General features: G+C 48.2%; 1 protein-coding gene across 10 annotated transcripts in view; it reads right to left on the reverse strand.

The window, feature by feature from the left end:
• Window positions 1-19305, reverse strand: part of PRRC2C (proline rich coiled-coil 2C) — a 195606-nt gene that overhangs the window by 148844 nt on the left and 27457 nt on the right. The window lies entirely within an intron of this gene.

A 19305-nucleotide genomic window follows, 5' to 3' on the forward strand; every position in this document is an offset into this window, starting at 1 on the left:
ATTGATGCATTCGGCCTTCTCACGAGCAGTGTCAGCTGCAGTACCATTTGAAGTGAGGGAGGGGATAGAGGAGCATCCTCCAGACAGACTGAACTTGCTTTGGAGATCTCACCAGGTCTTTGGAGAAAAATAAAAAAATAAAAATAAAAATAAACACGAGATAGGCCTGAGAGTTCAGCTTTGAAATTGGCCAGATGTTTTCCGGCTTCCTGAGAGTGGACACGTTTGTTCCAGGCCTTGTGGAATGATCAGTTTGGTTGTGCATTTGTTATGAAACAGTGGCTGCCTGACAAATTGTAAGTTTGACCTCATCATTGCACCAAATAACCTGATGTACAAAAACAAGTACTGCAGGGACATTTTGGATTGTTGTTTTTACACATTTTGACAACCACCAACTCCTCTCAAAACCGGCATTCACAGATAACACAAAACCCCACCGTTCTTTGTGCGAAACAATGCCATCACAACATTGCCCTGGGCAGCAAGGAGTCCCAATTTAAATTCAACAGTGCACATTTGGGACATTCTTGGGAATGGAATTAAGAAAATGGATACTCTTGCACAGACGGAAGCTGTTTTGCACCAGGAATAGTAACTCGCTTTGGATTCTCTCTGCAGCAGCTTGTTCCCATCCCCTGAAGAGGCTACCAATCATACATTCTAATGGGACTTGTACTCACGGACCTCAAGACATTAGTTCCATCGTTGGACGCTCACCGATCTTGACCCGCCATCACCTGATGTGTTGCCAGTAGCCCCAATCTAAAGCCAGTGTGGTTTGTTTTGGTGCAAAGCAGTTCTATTACAGATGGCCTCATTTTGAAATTCAAAATAAAAATCTGCCTCAAGTGATTTGTTGAACATGCGTACTTTACTGGTAAAATTTTAATACGACATGCGGACCATTAAAGATGTACGTATTGTTCATGATGTATGGTAATTTGTGCGACTTCTTAGCCTTGCACGTAACCCAAAGAAGCATGAAAATATATTTGTAACAGTGAGTGAGTCTGCAGTGGTTTGCAGATCCACTGCAATCTATATACCCCTGCAGTGCAGGATCAACACTGTAAAATGCTCTGTCTTGTGTTTGAATCCTTGGCCTGGAGATGCTCTCTCATCCGCTCTTGGAATAATGGCGAATGATAAAGTGTGGGAAGAGTTCCCATGCGTGGTAACATCCACCAATGGCCACACACGCATGAGGTTTTAGGGCTGCCCAGGTGACAATGTTTGTTGGAGTGAGGCCTTGCACCTCGTGGATGCAACAATGTACACAAACAAATGCCGACGCCGATTTTAAAACCCCAATCCAACTTCAGGGTCATTCATCATTTCTGACCTTGTTGACATACAACAATGATCTTAAAAGAAATACGTGCTATTTTGCGAAGTCCTTGAACAAGCCTTTAAAACAAAATGCAAACATTTTCAACACGCCAAAAATTCCCACCTTGGAGAGTCTGCTAAAAATGCTTTTAGGTCGAAGTCTTTCACAAACCAACTGGTCAGGCCCAGTGTTTGACAGAGGACCATTTTTGGCAGGGATTTTAAAATTTTAGGGTGCTGGCAGTAGCTCACCTACTCTTCATGAAAGACACTGTGGGATATTTAACATCCACCAATAAGCGTTGGCAGACTGGTCGGACTCTCAATGGAAAGCAGGTCCCCCTCAAAAAATAAATAAATAAAAAGGTGACCTTTCACCTCAACTGTACAGTAATGGCGCAATGGCTAGAGCATCCACCCAGAGTCTGGGACCTCGGTGGTTTGACCCCGACCCTGGCAGAGTCATACCGAAGACCAACAAGAATGGCACTTCGACATCAAGATGTCGACAGATTTGCCTCCACCCACATAGTCCACGAACCAGATAAGAGTTGACTCACAGAAAAGGGGACTAAAAGCCACTGTATTTTCCAGTTAGGTTGATGACTAGTAAATAAATAAATGTGATGGAAATCTCGAAAGAGTGGTCAAACATCTTTTTGGCGGCCCTCTTGGAAAATGGCTGCCGCATTTGATCATATTCCTGAAAATTGACTACAACTTTGCAATGGATAATCTGAGACATATACAATAGTCCGGGAGCCAACCTGTGTACGAGGCTGTTTTAGGGTTGGACCTTACAGCCTCTGCTATAAAATTTTACACCCCCAGGATGTTTAGATATATGTTTGCAGTTCATGAAAACCAATGTTGGCAATTCATAAGCTCTTGCGAAAAATTTTGGCGGACGTTTTTGTTTGAGGAAGATTTGAAAAATTTGATAAAACAGCAATTGTCAATAAAATTTCTAAAAAAATTAAAAAATCACATTCATGAAAAATAAATGTGAACTAAATGTAAGAATTCAATCAGTGCATTGTAAACTGACAAAAAAAATTGCCTTTGTGGAAGTAAACCTCGTAAAAGTACATAATTTTGTGAAAAATGCCTTAAAAATAACGTTTTTTGAAGATGGCCTTTAGAACTTTTCTTATCATAGGCAGATGCTGCATTAGAATACTAATTTCTCTTAATGTGATATGAACATGGTATCCATGGCTAATTAAAACAGCAAATTTGAGTGAGTTCTATCAATTTTTAAAGAGAAAATTAACATTTTTGTAAACCAAAGTTACCCCTACCCCCAAAATCCTCTTACTCTATTGAACACAGTTCGGTTAAGGTTTGCTGGATCCAGGTTGGGTACTTCACAGTTCACTCTTCCAAAGGAAAATTCAATGGTGTTTGGAGTGACATGGCCCTGGAGCAGACATACAACAATGAAGGGGAGACATCGCTGTTCAAAGGCATATCTCAGGCACCAGCTGCTCGAGATAAATATGTGAAGACAGCACCATTTCTCACAGCTGTATCAGAGAACATAAAGTCTATGGCTAATCTAGGCCAACAGGAATCTACTCATCATGGAGAAACACATAAGCAGGCAACAGAAGAACATATGAATGTTGAGGAGATCAAGAAAGTGATATGCCAGCAGATGATAAACCCATTCCAGTGTAACAACCAAGTGGATCTGCTCAATAGAGCAACTGGTGAGAAGGATGCTTCAAAGACTTGGTCCATGCTCAAGCTAAGGGCATGGAAGCCATTATGAAAGCAGAAGAGGTGGTCTCTATTAAGATTGAACCACTGAAGCTGGTAACTTTCTCCTCACAGAAGAAATCAAACCCATCAAGGAAACAGAGTTTAATTAGGATCTATCAAGATGAGACTGCAACTACACGTGTGTTGTGTTTCTATCGAGATGCCGACCCAGTCACAAGACAGATTGCATTTTCCCATGAGTGGACAGACTATCCATCATCCCTGTTTGAGGTTGATCCACGCTTAGCACAGGGGTTTGTAATGCGCAAAGGCAACAAGTCTGATTTCGTGGCAGTGCTAATTGCTGAAGCTGAGCAGGATGTTGTTTTACAGCTGCCATCATTACCACAGAGTGACCTATACACAGTTTATCTGGTAGACATAATGGCATTTGTAAATAAATACCAAAAAATGGGTGCGAAAACATTTGAACTTCCCCAGCTGTATCTTCGCAAGCTCCTGCAGTTGAAACCTGAAATGTGCAACTGTGTCAACATCATTGGTGATCAGTATGATTTTGATGATAGCCATATTTGAAGGGTGATGAGCAGCAGAGGAGAAACCAGACAGACCAGGCAAGACAATTCTCACCATCCAAGAGTCTAGAAATTCCGGACTGGAATTTACTCATGAAGAATCCAAGAAATAAAGGAAATCTTCAGAACTTCATTGGCACTTCCCTTTGTGAGAGTCCTGAAGCTATTCCAGATGGAGTGACCATCATTATTGGTGGTATGATGGAAAAACAAAGGTCACACTCTTTCCATCACATCAGCATCAAGTTCAGTTCTGGACTTACCTTGTGAAGAACATGAAGAGGCAGACACAAGGATTATTGCTCATCTTGCATATTGTGTGGAATATCTTGATCACCATCGAGCTGTTGTGCATGCAACAGATACAGACATAATTATGCTGTGTATATATCACTTCTGCTGCTTGAACACATTGCAAGAACTCTGGATACAACGGCAGAATCAATACCTACCTATTCATGAGCTGGTAGAAGTGTTGAGCAGGAAGTACCAGAAAATCCTCTTGATGTCGCAGCTACACTTCTGTGCACATATGTGTTGTGTGGATGTGACACAGTGAGCTACCCATTCAGAAGGGGAAAAGAAGAGGTCAGGTCAGGTATGGGAGCATGTGCCAGAACAGCGCGTCGCTGCGTCCACTTTCCGCCAGTACTCCAGGGGCCTCCGTCTGGCCATCCCCCAGGCAGATGCCAGGCCCATCCCCATCTCCTTGAGATGATGGTCAACCTGCTGCAACCATGAGGCACGTGGTCAGCCCACTGGCCTCCTCCACTCATGAGACTCCCTCACTGAGAGAATCTGGTGAGCAGGATCAGCGTCAGGAAAATGAGCCACATGTCCATACAGCCGCAGCTGACGCTCACGGACTATGCAGGTAACAAATCTCATCCGAGTCTCTCAGCAACCGCTCGTTGGACACAAAATCCGACCAGCAATAGCCAAGGATTCTTCGAAGAGACCTGGTACCAAAGGAATTAAGTCTCCGCCTCAGATCCTTGGTCAAAGTCCAAGTCTCGCACCCATAGAGCAAGACTGGAAGTACCAAGGACCTGAAGACTCGGACTTTCGTCCTCCCGCACAGGTACCGGCAGCGCCACACCCCATGATCCAGTGAATCCATGACTCCCCAGGCCCGACCCAGACGTCTATTGACCTCCGGCTCACAACCTGCGGAGACATGAATATCACTGCCAAGGTAAGTGAATCTATCCACGACCTCAACATCCTCACCACAAACAGACACAGACAGGACAGCAGCATCCAAGATGTCACCGAAAGCCTGGATCTTAGTTTTGACCCAAGAAATCCGTAATCCCAACGGCTCCGACTCCTCATTCAGCACCTCGAGGGCCCCCAAGAGGATGTCTAAAGTCTCCGCAAAGATGACTGCATCATCTGCAAAATCAAGGTCCGAGATCTTGACATTGCCAAACGATGCACCGCAACTTGATCTCTCCGACATCCTCCCTAAAATCCAGTCCATACAAGTGCTGAAAAGTGTGGGGGCAAGTACACATCCCTGACGAACTCCAGTAACAACTGGAAATAAGTCAGAGATGGTACCACCACACTTCACAGCACTCAGTACCAGAGTAGAGTTCAGACATCAGATCGATCAGTTTCGGTGGCACCCCACGAAGACCAAGAATCCTCCAGAGGACATCCCGATTCACTGAATCGAACGCTTTACAGAGATCAACATAGGCTGCAAGCAGCCCCTGCCAAAACTCTCGTCTGCGTTCGGTGACGACACGAAGTGCAAGGATACGGTCAATCGTTGACCTCTTTGGTGTAAAGCCTGACTGCTCTGGACGCTGGTGCTCAAGCAGATGGTGGCGAACCCTATCAAGAATTATCCGAGCAAAGACCTTGCCCGGCACTGAGAGCAGCGTCACCCCTCGGTAGTTGTTGCAGTCTTGGCGATCACCCTTCCCTTTCCAGAGAGGGAGAACAAGGCCCCTCTTCCAGTCAGTTGGGATGATGCCTGTGTTCCTGTGAAAAGAAGAGCGGCACAGGTTTCTCTGGGACTGATAGGAAACCTTCCCCACCTTGTTGATTTTGGAAGAGATAGTGAAATGGCAGCAACAGAATGTGTCATTGATGAGGCCAGAGTATACTGGACTGCTCTGCATGGCCAAAAAGGGTTCAGCTGTTTGGATACCCTCAGGCAGCATATGTTTGTCTCTTCAAAATTAGACCTTAGGTCACTGCCAGCAACAGAAGATGCGTTTTACTTCCTTGTTTTAAGAGCATTGTATCAATTGCTTCTGTATAGACGTGCACATCTCAGTGACCGAGCACTTCCCCCAGCCACAACATTTGGCAGAACCCTTATCAATGGAAAACTGGTCCCAATTCTCATGTCTAAGCCAGCCAAGCCAAACATAGACAAAACGGTGTCTTGCATGTGCAAATTATCCAAATGTCTGAAACGATGTTCATGCAAAAAGGCTGCTGTGCCTTGCTGAGTGACATGCATATGCCTTGGTCAGAGAGGTTCATGTGGTGGAGTTGTTTCAGAGAGTGACTCTTCCTCTGAAGAGGATGTTTCATGTCACAATATTGTGTTAATCCATTTCTAATTTTATCTTCCTTAAAACCATGGCATGTAAAAGTATGTTCTTGTTCCTGACCCCATTGATAGTCAAGCATTTCTGAGTTGCATAAATCTTTTGTTGTTTGACATATAACCTTGTCAATTGTAGGTAGGTTAAATCTACACCAATTGTGATATAGGAAATGAACTCCTCTTTAATATGAGGGGTCATTTGTGTATATAGGTTTAGTGGTTATGATTTTAGGACAATATGAATTACCCCTACCCCCATCCTACATCTTCGCTTTTGCCAACATTTTGTTATCAGAGGGGGCTCGCAAAAGTGTTGACTGTGTTGTTGCGCAAGAGTTTCACCATTGCCAACATTGGTTTTCATATACTCAAAGGGTGTCTCTTTATGAAAATCAACAAAAATTTTATAGCAGACCGGGCAATTTTTTTTTTAATTTTGATCGGTTGGCTCCCGGACTACAACCCTTAAGATATGTTCAGTATAAAATTTGGAACATGCCAGCACAACTTTTGTAAATATTGGTCCATTCGATTCATCATCACCGTTTGACAAGTCCTGCTGTTATGCTCCAGCTCATCATCATCATCATCATCATCATCGGCCATGTTGGAGCAAGTATGCAACTTGCACGCTGCTGTACACTTCAGGCCATGAATGATGCATGAGCAGTTGGCCGACAAGAGCGAGCACACTTGCACAAGATCAAACTGAGAACAACTTTGGGAGCGGGGAATCCTGTCATCCACTGGATAACAAGGGGCCATCAACACTTCTTGTCCAGTGTCCTTGACTGGGGTTAGGAATAGGCCCATACCAGCACGATACCAGGTGCAGAAAATTGTGAGTAAAAAAAAAAATCAAAATTCTGACTATTTTCTCAATTATTTTGTAATCCAATGGACCAATATTTACAAAAGTTAAACTTAGCAGGTGAAAATGTTTACACTGAACATATTGTTGCGGATTCGCGCCCGCCGGCGTGCGAACGGCCACGTAACTCGAATCGCGGCACGTCGCCCACCAGACGGACAATCCAGTCGTGACCCTCTCGGACTAACGCCGGGAACCAGTCACGGGTGGACCTTTCGGTCTCACCGCGATCGAGCCAATCAGCCCCCGCGTGGGATAGGGTTGCTCGCCGAATTCGACCTACCTAAGTACCCACGCGGAGGGTAGACCGGGCGATCGCACCTCGCCGCAGGTCGACTTTGGACACGGGCCACTTAAGCGACCCGTTCCGTACTATCAGAATAACCGAGCGGTGTTATCGTCGACCTCGACGGTTCGATTAATTATCGGGCGTATTCAGCCCACTACCAACCCTTTACGTGAAGCAAGATGGGGATTCAATAGAGGAAAAGACGAAGCGAAGCGGGAGAACAGTTCAATAATAAAGCACATTTATTCGCGGCACACGGGAAGCACACATATTCAATTCCACCAAAAGCACACAAAAAAAGAAAAACACAATTCCATTTACACAAAAAGCAAATGTAAAAGCGAAGACAATGCAGAGCTAATACCGACTACCGAGCACACGGCAACACTTATACAATTCTACTTCACAGACGGCGCCGACAACACATACCCAAAACCAAGGAAAGAATACCCTCAAGGATGAGGCGGCCTGAGGCCGAGACCGGGTCGCGCCTACCCGTCTGGTGATGAGACGCGGAGCGGCGATGGCGCCTCAACTCCGCGGGCCTCGCGGACAGTGTCTGGCAGGGGGTGGGAAAGGGGCCCCCTTGGTCGCACTATCTCAGCGCGGGGGGAAACAGGAGGGGGTTGCTGATGCTCGGGGTATAGAGGATCTTTATTATGTGCGACGAGCGTCTCCACCTCGGCCAGGTCGCGCTGTCGGCCTCCCTCGGGTGCAGCTTCCTGCACGACGCGAGCACCCCCTCGTCTGGTGTCGCCGCCTTTCCACAGCTCGTCCCCTCCGTTCCGACTCCAACGCACAAGACGAGCAGCTCCACCGCCCGCGAAGTCTTGACCCTCTGCTTCCGACTCTCCTACTCTCCGACTCTCGACTCTTCTGACTGACGAACACGGTCCTTTTATCCCCCCGTAGCTTCGCCTTTGACCCCCTCCCTTTGACCTTTCACCTCGCTCCCCATTGGCCCGAGAAAAAGTGGGCGTGAAGGCTTTTTGATCCACAAATTTGCATATATCGATCGTCCTGGAGGCGGGGCCAAATCGCCCCTCGCTCACCGATTGGACGGCAAAAAGTGGGCGTGTGTCGTTTTTGATCCGTTTTTGAAGCACAAAATCCGTGATTTTGTACACGCTGTTCGACGCGCGCCCTGCACGAGTCCAACACCGGTACCCACAGCGGGGCAAGAACGGTGGCGATGCTACGGTTGCGAGGTGTGACGTGAAGGTCGTGGCGGTTGTGGTGAAGCGGTGGTTGTGGTTGTAATCATGGCGGTTGGTCCAAAATAAAGATAGTAAAAGAAAAACGGCTATCCTGAAGAGTCGCAGCACGCATAAATGACATGTATTCCCACTAGACAACGGGTTTGGACCTAACTACACATGTACTTACCGAGATACCTCACCTAAGGGACCTGAATGGTGGTTTGCGAATTTGGTAACCACAACACTACCCCCTCCCCTTTTTACAGACTCGTCCCGAGTCGTCAAATTTTCGTGTGCCATCATGTGTAGTTTTCCCCGAGTACATTTTACCTACGGATCCCTGAGTGCGACATTCATGGTATTCGTGTCCCCAAAATAAATAACCTGAGGGCTGCGTAACTATCGAAACAAACTCACTCACACGGACGACTTAAATAAAATTGCCGGCGCTAAGACATACATGCCGGGGGCGCACTCATATTTACAGTACATCTTAACCTTAACTTACAAATTTTACACTAAACCATGGCCCAGGATCATTGAACTCTGCAAAAGAAAAGCAGTTAGCAGGGAGCCAGGCTGCCTGCATGCAGTCTCTGGCTCAAAACAATGCAGGTGACAGGGAACGTGGCTGGCTGCTCACACGCAGTCCAAGGCCTTCCCTTTTGAACTGAACACTGTGAACCACAACGGTGCATGGGCTGCACAAACGTAGTCTCCGTGCCAGCTCAAGTGGCACACGCAATGAGCACAACGAATGAATGGATGAATGGATGGACGCAAAACACGGTGCACGGGCTGCCACTGCAGGCCCGTGTTGTAGCTGCCAACAGGGCAGTTCTCGCAGCTTGCAAACTGTTGCCTTGCGGATCCTGGCGCACATGGAAATGAACAGGGGGGGGGGCAAAGCAAAAATTGAACGGGGCTGGTGAACGTGGGCAGTGGGCATGGCATGGCAAAGGTGATCAGGCAAACACAGCCCGCAGAAGAAGGCCGCTGCAGGCAAACACAGCCCGCAGATGAACTGGCCGGCACAGGCCTTGAAGTACCACAGCTGCAGATGATCCGGGCCGGCACAGGCCTTGCAGTAACACAGCCAGCAGATGAAGCTGGCCAGCTTTTGCCGTTCAGTGGAGGTTGGTGGAGGGAGTGCGGTGGTCACTGTACATACCCACTCCCTCAATTTGTCAAACCCCAATTTAGCCCCAACTTATTTTTTTTGTTGTTTTTATTTTTACTTCCCCACTATAAATCGTCCCCTAACCCCCTTTATCGTCCTTGTTCGGCTAACCTATCCTGTCACCTAGCCTACTCCCAACCCCTTCGTTCCCTTCCCGGAGGGGAATAAGGGAGAGCTAACGTCCTGTGTCGAGGCCCAACTCAAGCCTCAGAATGGCCTCCCCAGAGTTCGGCGATCTATAACCAAAGTGGGTCCAGCGGCCCACAACGAGAGCGAGGGGATGGATGGTGCGGAGGGGTACATCTCCTAATCTACCCTAACCATTTAACTGTTAAACTACCCCGGGGCTTTCAACAAGCGCCTCTCGCTTAAACTATTGGTTCTAACAACCCAGATTCCCGTCGCCTGTGTTGGTGTCCTTACAATTTCGGGCCTCGCCCCCCAATTTTCTCTCCGTGCCCTCACACGGTCTCCTGGCTGGGACACGTGGCTCCCTTTGGCAGGCACGACCCTCTGCCGAATCTCCCGCTATGGCACCCCCGGGCACTACACTGCCTCCGAGCCTACCAGCTCCCTAACACCGGGGAGTGCCCCCATGGCACCTCCCCTGAAACGCACACGTGGCAGGCTGGCCTCCCGGGCCCCTTTCCGAGGGTCACCCGTGCCCACAACACTGCCCACGCGGCTAATGGCGCCCCGGGCCCCCGCACCAAGCAGGCGCACCCGTGCCCACTACGCTATCCCGGCCCCCCATGGGCCCATGGCCTACCGCGGCCGACTAGCCTGGTGCCCGGGGTACCCACTCAGCGATACTCACCTTTCGCAGCCACGCTCCCAAGTCCGTCAACAGGGCTCCTGCACCCCTCCAAATGGGTCTCGAGCCTACTTTCCCACCAACAACAAAACGACCTCCATTTTTCAATTTGACTAACCCAGCTAACTCACTCTACACTGACCCCGGGGTCCCTTGGGCGGGAGTCACTCCTCCCCCCAATCACTCATCGCAACATGCATTCCCCATTTGCTCCATACACACAGACCCGCTGGCCTCACTCACTCACCAAGCACATGCTTCCACTTCACTCACCAACTCTTCAACACACTCACCGCTGAACTCTGCCATCCTTCTAACTACATCCCCTAACTAACTCGTGCTCCCACGTCGTCCCTTACACTAAAGCACGTTCCTTTTAACACTACGTAGCTGAACTACGTCCCCTCTACACATTCACAAGTCTGTCCATGTCCTCAAATAATTCATTTTATTTCCCAACCTAAATCTGGCTACAATCCCTCTAACTAATCCATTCCACGGACTCCATGAGGACTTACCCCTGCCCCATGAAGTCGGTCTAACTAAGCTAACCCTTCCCCCTAACTAGTTTCCATCCTGTGCCCAGGTAAGGGGGTCTTCCACCCCTTGCCCAGGAATCCTGTACACCCGAAAGTGAGGCTTGCTTTTCCTTTTTTTTTTCCATGCGCAGCACCTGCGCGGCAACTCAGAGCTCGCGCACTTTGCACCTGCCCGTGACGTCATGCAGCTGCACGTGTTCCTCGTGCCTCCTTGGACGGTACCATCCGGCAGAGATACCCCTCCTGCCGGATTCCAACCCCACGTGCAGCCATGGCGTCACCGTGCGCATAAAAAAAAAACACAAGCCCCACGTCTCGAGGGGTTCCCCACGCGAACACATGTGCTTTGCCCGTTGGAGCTTAACACACACGATCGCGTGGAGAACCCGTCCGGTCCAAATCCATTTACCTGCCTAAACTTTGTCAGTCCGCGGGATCGGCAAATCCACCGCGTGCGTTTCCGGACCGGGACTTCACTCTCGCAAGCGAGCACGTGGCGGTCTCGTGCGTTGCACAGCACGAACCTCGTGCTCACTGCTGGGTGAACCCGGCACGGTCCGCGAAACAACTACAGCAGCTACTCGGCTTTCTCTCCTCTGTCGCCGTCTCCGTCTCCATTCCACACACGCACACCTGCGTGTTACGACGCACACAGTCCACTCCATCACATTCACACCGGGAGACGCGGCTGCGTGCTCCCGCATGCCAACCGACATACCGCTCTCTCACACACACGGTCTCCCTTGCACACAGCGACCTTGCACACGGCCGTTCACTCACGCGTGCCTCACTACTCACACAAACCATACTACTTACACACGCGGGGGAACTCACCCGCGGTGCCTCATCCACACTCCGTGCCTCACTCACACACGCGGGGGCACTCACCCGCGGTACCTCACTCATACACACGGCGACACTCAAACACGCGGTCTCTTCCACACACGGTGCCTCACCCACACACGCGGGGGCACTAACCCGCGGTGCCTCACTCACACTCCGTGCCTCATCCACACACACGGGGGCACTCACCCGCGGTGCCTGATCCACACACCGTCCCTCACTCACACACACGGGGGAACTCAACCGCGGTGCCTCATCCACACACTGCGTGCTGGGAAGCACGTACTCTGGCACCATCGCCACCACACCACTCACACACGGGGTCGCTTCCACACACGGGGACGCACTCACACCTTGCACCACACACACAGGGACAACCACACTGGGGATTTGTGTCCCCACAAGGGTCTCCGGGGCCTCTATACCTCCCAAGCTCTCCGTGCACCCGTCCACAGCACCCGTCCCCTCAACCTCGCAAAGCACGACCGAACTCACCTGGTCGTGACTCACCTCAAGGGGGCATACTCCCTCCCCTCGTTCCTGGAGGAGGCCATCCAGGTGCTCGCACCGGGTCCCAACACGCTCCGCGAGCTCAACCCCATTGTCCTCCACTACCTCCGTGTGTGCGTCACTTACCCCGTCCTCACCGTGCAGTCTCTCCTCTATCGTTCCCTTCCCGGCTACCGTCACTGCCAACTCTTCACCCTTTACCTCCCTTGTCTCCACTATTATTTCCGTTGTCGTCACCTCGTGTCTCGTCTCACACGCCCTGGTCTCCCCACTTAACTCCTCCCTTTTGGTCACCGTCGATTCCTCTGTCACGACCCTCGTCCAACACGCCCCCCGAATTATTTTTTTACCCGCCTCCACCGCGGGCCTGTCAGCCGTTGCACCCCCCCCCCCAGCTCGTTTGCTTCCACACGTGGAGTCGCCATTCCCAGCTCCCCGGTCACGGCCTTCATGCCCGCCTGCAGGCATCGGCCCATGTTCTGCGTCTCACCCCGTAGCTCTTTCATTTATTTTTTTATGTTTGTTTCCATTCCGTTCATTTGTTGTGTATTCGCATCCATCTTTTCGTTCATTTGTTGTGTATTCGCATCCATTCTTTCGATCATTTGTTTGTTCATGCCTTTCATTTCGTTTTTCATTTCATTTGTCATTGCCGCCAGCATGGCGCATAGCTGGGCCATGTCGGGTGCGCTTGAGTGAGCCGTTTCGGCAGGGGTTAGGGAAGGGTCTTGGTGGAGAGGGGGGGGAGGTGTCATACACCGCGGCCGCTGCCGCACCCACCTCGGGCCCTGGGTTCAGTTGGGCGAGTCCGTGTTCCTGCACAATCAACATTTCCTGCACGGGGATTCCATCCTGGACCATGGATTCTACATTACTATTACACATACCTAATCCACCCGGCACCCGCTCGCCTTGAGACGCCATCTTGCTTCTCGTGAAGGGTTAATTTAGCTCGCTCGTAATTTGGAGGGAATCGGGGGTCGCTTCTCTCACCCCTGGACCGATTCCCGTGAATTTAGCCGGAGACAGGAGAGCCCGTTTTCCTGTTCTCCGATACCAGTGCCGCGAGGAGGGCGATGAATTTGTATCGCACGACCTGACACCAGTGTTGCGGATTCGCGCCCGCCGGCGTGCGAACGGCCACGTAACTCGAATCGCGGCACGTCGCCCACCGGACGGACAATCCAGTCGTGACCCTCTCGGACTAACGCCGGGAACCAGTCACGGGTGGACCTTTCGGTCTCACCGCGATCGAGCCAATCAGCCCCCGCGTGGGATAGGGTTGCTCGCCGAATTCGACCTACCTAAGTACCCACGCGGAGGGTAGACCGGGCGATCGCACCTCGCCGCAGGTCGACTTTGGACACGGGCCACTTAAGCGACCCGTTCCGTACTATCAGAATAACCGAGCGGTGTTATCGTCGACCTCGACGGTTCGATTAATTATCGGGCGTATTCAGCCCACTACCAACCCTTTACGTGAAGCAAGATGGGGATTCAATAGAGGAAAAGACGAAGCGAAGCGGGAGAACAGTTCAATAATAAAGCACATTTATTCGCGGCACACGGGAAGCACACATATTCAATTCCACCAAAAGCACACAAAAAAAGAAAAACACAATTCCATTGACACAAAAAGCAAATGTAAAAGCGAAGACAATGCAGAGCTAATACCGACTACCGAGCACACGGCAACACTTATACAATTCTACTTCACAGACGGCGCCGACAACACATACCCAAAACCAAGGAAAGAATACCCTCAAGGATGAGGCGGGCCTGAGGCCGAGACCGGGTCGCGCCTACCCGTCTGGTGATGAGACGCGGAGCGGCGATGGCGCCTCAACTCCGCGGACACTGTCTGGCAGGGGGTGGAAAAGGGGCCCCCTTGGTCGCACTATCTCAGCGTGGGGGGAAACAGGAGGGGGTTGCTGATGCTCGGGGTATAGAGGATCTTTATTATGTGCGACGAGCGTCTCCACCTCGGCCAGGTCGCGCTGTCGGCCTCCCTCGGGTGCAGCTTCCTGCACGACGCGAGCACCCCCTCGTCTGGTGTCACCGCCTTTCCACAGCTCGTCCCCTCCGTTCCGACTCCAACGCACAAGACGAGCAGCTCCACCGCCCGCGAAGTCTTGACCCTCTGCTTCCGACTCTCCTACTCTCCGCCTCTGGACTCTCCGACTCTCGACTCTTCTGACTGACGAACACGGTCCTTTTATCCCCCCGTAGCTTCGCCTTTGACCCCCTCCCTTTGACCTTTCACCTCGCTCCCCATTGGCCCGAGAAAAAGTGGGCGTGAAGGCTTTTTGATCCACAAATTTGCATATATCGATCGTCCTGGAGGCGGGGCCAAATCGCCCCTCGCTCACCGATTGGACGGCAAAAAGTGGGCGTGTGTCGTTTTTGATCCGTTTTTGAAGCACAAAATCCGTGATTTTGTACACGCTGTTCGACGCGCGCCCTGCACGAGTCCAACACCGGTACCCACAGCGGGGCAAGAACGGTGGCGATGCTACGGTTGCGAGGTGTGACGTGAAGGTCGTGGCGGTTGTGGTTGTAATCATGGCGGTTGGTCCAAAATAAAGATAGTAAAAGAAAAACGGCTATCCTGAAGAGTCGCAGCACGCATAAATGACATGTATTCCCACTAGACAATGGGTTTGGACCTAACTACACATGTACTTACCGAGATACCTCACCTCAGGGACCTGAATGGTTGTTTGCGAATTTGGTAACCACAACAATATCTTTAGGGTTGTATATACCTCAGATCAGCCATTAAAGATATACTCAATTTTCAGAAATACAATCATATGAAGCAGCCATGTTTCAAGATGGCCACCACAAAAGGTGTTTAGTTACTCTTTTGAGATGCCCATCACTTTTTACAGCGCGTGCGCTGTATACAATTGCACCCGAGTTTGAAATGTCCCTGGTGTCGTCTACCACGTCTCCGGTGGGTCCGGTGTCCCCCACGTGCCTCAAGACAGCCAATGACGGCCGTCCGGTAGATGCAGTGCGTAACCTCGACGGAAATGGCGACAATTGACAGAAATACCCGAGTATTTCAATGGAAATTTGTGAAACTAATGTGTTATATATGTGAAAACCATTTAATGTATTGCTTGACGGAAAAAAAAAAACAATAAACGCGCCCCTCATGTACGAACGATAGACATCATTTCCATCCACCATGGCATTTCGCGCCGAATGCAGAAAGCCAAGTTCTTCTTATGCCATCATTCTCTTTAATATTAGCCATAAACAAGTGTTTCGTCATGCATTAGTAGTTGAAATTTACTTAATCATTCTTTTGCGGCCTCCTGCCACGCTGTATCGAACGATTTCATTCCTTCTGTTATATATAAAGGTGCTTATCACAATAACAAGATTTTACATTACAAATATCAAGTCCGCTTTTTAATTGTTTTTCAACTGAAAAAGCATAAATTGCATATTTTAACATTAGTGTACTCATTTGATTCACCACACGCGCTGTATTGAAGGATTTCACTTGTTTTTATTTATTATTAACCTCCGCCATCTTCGAAGATGGATGGAGGTTAACTGTTTTCACCCCTTTCTGTTTGTTTGTGAACAGTATTACGGAAAAACTCGACGGATTTTGACGAAACTTGGTGGGGGGGGGGGGGGTTAGGTACGGTCCAAGGATCATGGCATTAAATTTTGGACTTGGTCCCACCCCCTCCAAAAAAAAATTTAGAGAATTTTTTTTTTTTTGCATTTCTGCATGTTTTAAGTGATTTCCAACCCCCCCTCCCCAAAAAAAAAGAGAATTTTTTTTGCATTTCTACATGATTTAAGTGATTTCCAACCCCACAAAAAATGTTACCCCCCCCCAAAAAAAATTGAGAAAGAATTTTTTTTGCATTTCTACATGTTTTAAGTGATTTCCAACCCCCCCCCCCCCCCCGCAAAAAATAATGGTGGAGAAAAGAACTATAACTCTGTCAGCACTGTTGACATCATATTTAATGAATAAGATACAAGGTTCACTTGAGTAACCCAGCAGTATTGGCGGCGGAGGTTTTGCACTCTCCCGAGTGCTCCCCCTCTAGTTAACCTCCGCCATCGAAGATGGATGTAGGTTACTGTTTTCACCCGTCTGTTTGTTTGTGAACAGTATTACGGAAAAACTCCTGGACGGATTTCGACGAAATTTGGTGGGGGGGGGGTGAGGTATGGTCCAAAAATCATGCCATTAGATTTTGAACTTGGTCCCCCCCCCCCCAAAAAAAAATTTCAAATTTTTTTTCAACAAAATTGATTTTTTTTTTGGTATTTCTACATGTTATAAGTGATTTCCAACAAAAAAAACATGCCAAAATTATAATTGCGGCTGATTTTGGAACTTCAGGTGGATATACCCACGTAAAATCCATTTCTGTCTCAAGGAATCTAGTTATGACGAATGAATTGAGTATGTAAAAGTTAAAAGTAAAAGGGAAAGTTACAAACTAACTCTGTGAGCACTGTTGACGTCAAATTGAATGAATAGGATATCAGGTTCACTAGAGTGACCATGCAGTATTGGCGGCGGAGGTTTTGCACTCTACCGAGTGCTCCCCCTCTAGTTAACCTCCGCCATCGAAGATGGATGGAGGTTACTGTTTTCACCCATCTGTTTGTTTGTGAACAGTATTACGGAAAAACTCCTGGACGGATTTCGACGAAACTTGGTGGGGGATAAGGTATGGTCCAAGGATCATGCCATTAGATTTTGGACTTGGTCAAAAAAAAAATCGATTTTTTGGGGGGCTTTTCTACATGCACGTCGATCTAGTTTAGTTTATTCAATCGTGGTTCAGTCGAGTGATCTGTTTTGACCTACAATGAATAGGATATCAGGTTCACTTAAGTGACCCAGCAGTATTGGTGGCAGAGGTTTTGCACTCTACCGAGTGCTCCCCCTCTAGTTTACTACAGATCTCAACCGAAGTGGAAAATACAGCGACTTTTAGTCCACCTTTTTGGTCGTCAACTCCAAAAATATCGATGGCTGGCTCATGGACTAACATTATACATTACTGTTCCAAGTTTGACTTGGATCATTCAGCCGCTCCCAAGTCATCACAGTTAAAAGAAACTAGAGGGGGAGCACTCGGGAGAGTGCAAAACCTCTGCCGCCAATACTGCTGGGTCACTCAAGTGAACCTTATATCTTATTCATTAAATATGATGTCAACAGTGCTGATAGAGTTATAGTTCTTTTCTCCATTTTTTTTTGGGGGGGGGGGTTGGAAATCACTTAAAACATGTAGAAATGTATTAAAAAAAAATAATAATAATAATAAAAAAAAAAAACATGCCAAAATTATAATTGCGGCTGATTTTGGAACTTCAGGTGGATATACCCACGTAAAATCAATTTCTGTCTCAAGGAATCTAGTTATGACGAATGAATTGAGTATGTAAAAGTTAAAAGTAAAAGGGAAAGTTGCAAACTATAACTCTGAGCACTGTTGACGTCAAATTGAATGAATAGGATATCAGGTTCACTAGAGTGACCATGCAGTATTGGCGGCGGTTTTGCACTCTACCGAGTGCTCCCCCTCCAGTTTAAAGAAAATGTTTTGTTCAACCAATCCAAAAATAAAATAATAAATACCAGGTATTATAGGCACCTGTTAAAACCAGTACAAGTGTACATTGTGATTTTAATGCTTACTCGACAGATAATAGTTTGCATTATCACAGCTGGTTAAACAAAGCTCATTTAATCCAACTGATTTGGTGTTGTCCACTTGAAAAATGAGGCGTTTTGCCATTAGCAAACACAAATGGATGCCCACAAACACCCAAAAAACATCAAAAGACTGAAAAATCGATTAGACATTGGACCATCCATAAATTCTGAAAAATACATCAATTAGGGCTTCTTCTTTTTTCCTCTGGTGATGAAGGCTCACAAAAGACCATATAAATGTATACATTAACAGGAACATTATTATGCAATGAATATACAAACACAGCACACAGGATATGAGTAATCCCACTTATATCTCTCCCAATCGGACATCAAAGCTCTCCATTACGCTGCAAAGTCGATTCACTTTCCCTTTTCTGTCCATGTTACTTCGGTTTCTGCTCCCGAGAACTTGCTGGTTGTGTACCTCCGCCATGAGCAAGGCAAAATACCCATCAAGCCACATCACATGATCAGTGTGTGGCCATTGGCATCTCAAGGGTGGGCTGTTATGTTTGTTTCTTCCCCTTCACTGCCAAACTCAAGAACTCTTTACCTTCTCATGTCTTTCCAAACACTTACCTTCCATTTTTTTAAAAAGCACATTTTGTACTTCCTCAAAAACTCCAAAACTATTCTCCCTTTCTTCACTTTTCTATCGATGCAGTTATTTTATTTAATGCCTGGCCTCGAGGACTATATAGTCCGAGACTGGAGCGTTCAACATTCATTAAAAAATATAGAAAGAGAGCGAAAGAGAGAAAGAGAGAAAGGCAGCTAAAGATAGGAACACAAACAGAACACCATTGTCCAAGTGCCCAAGATGCAACTAAATGATGAATGCTCCATGATGCTGTACATAACAGTTGTAGTGAGTTGATGCGATCAGACTCCAGTGAGTCACTGAGCAACATCAGCAACCACCCCCCACCCCCCCACCCCAACCGCAGAGAATCCGTTGGGTCCCACACCCAACATTACATTACCACACTGATTGAAATCTCTGTGCTGGGAATGTGACATGCCAAGGCAATCACATGACAGATCTTATCTTTGGCTGAGCTGACCAAATCATCTCATAAATCAATTAATCTGCTTTCAACATGACTAGATTAGAGCCACCAGAGGAAACCTTTGCAAGCAAGCAGGATG

Source organism: Eptatretus burgeri, chromosome 1 (genome assembly GCF_056783735.1).
Source record: "Eptatretus burgeri isolate ZD-2024b chromosome 1, Ebu_testis_v1, whole genome shotgun sequence".
Lineage (NCBI taxonomy): Eukaryota > Metazoa > Chordata > Myxini > Myxiniformes > Myxinidae > Eptatretus > Eptatretus burgeri.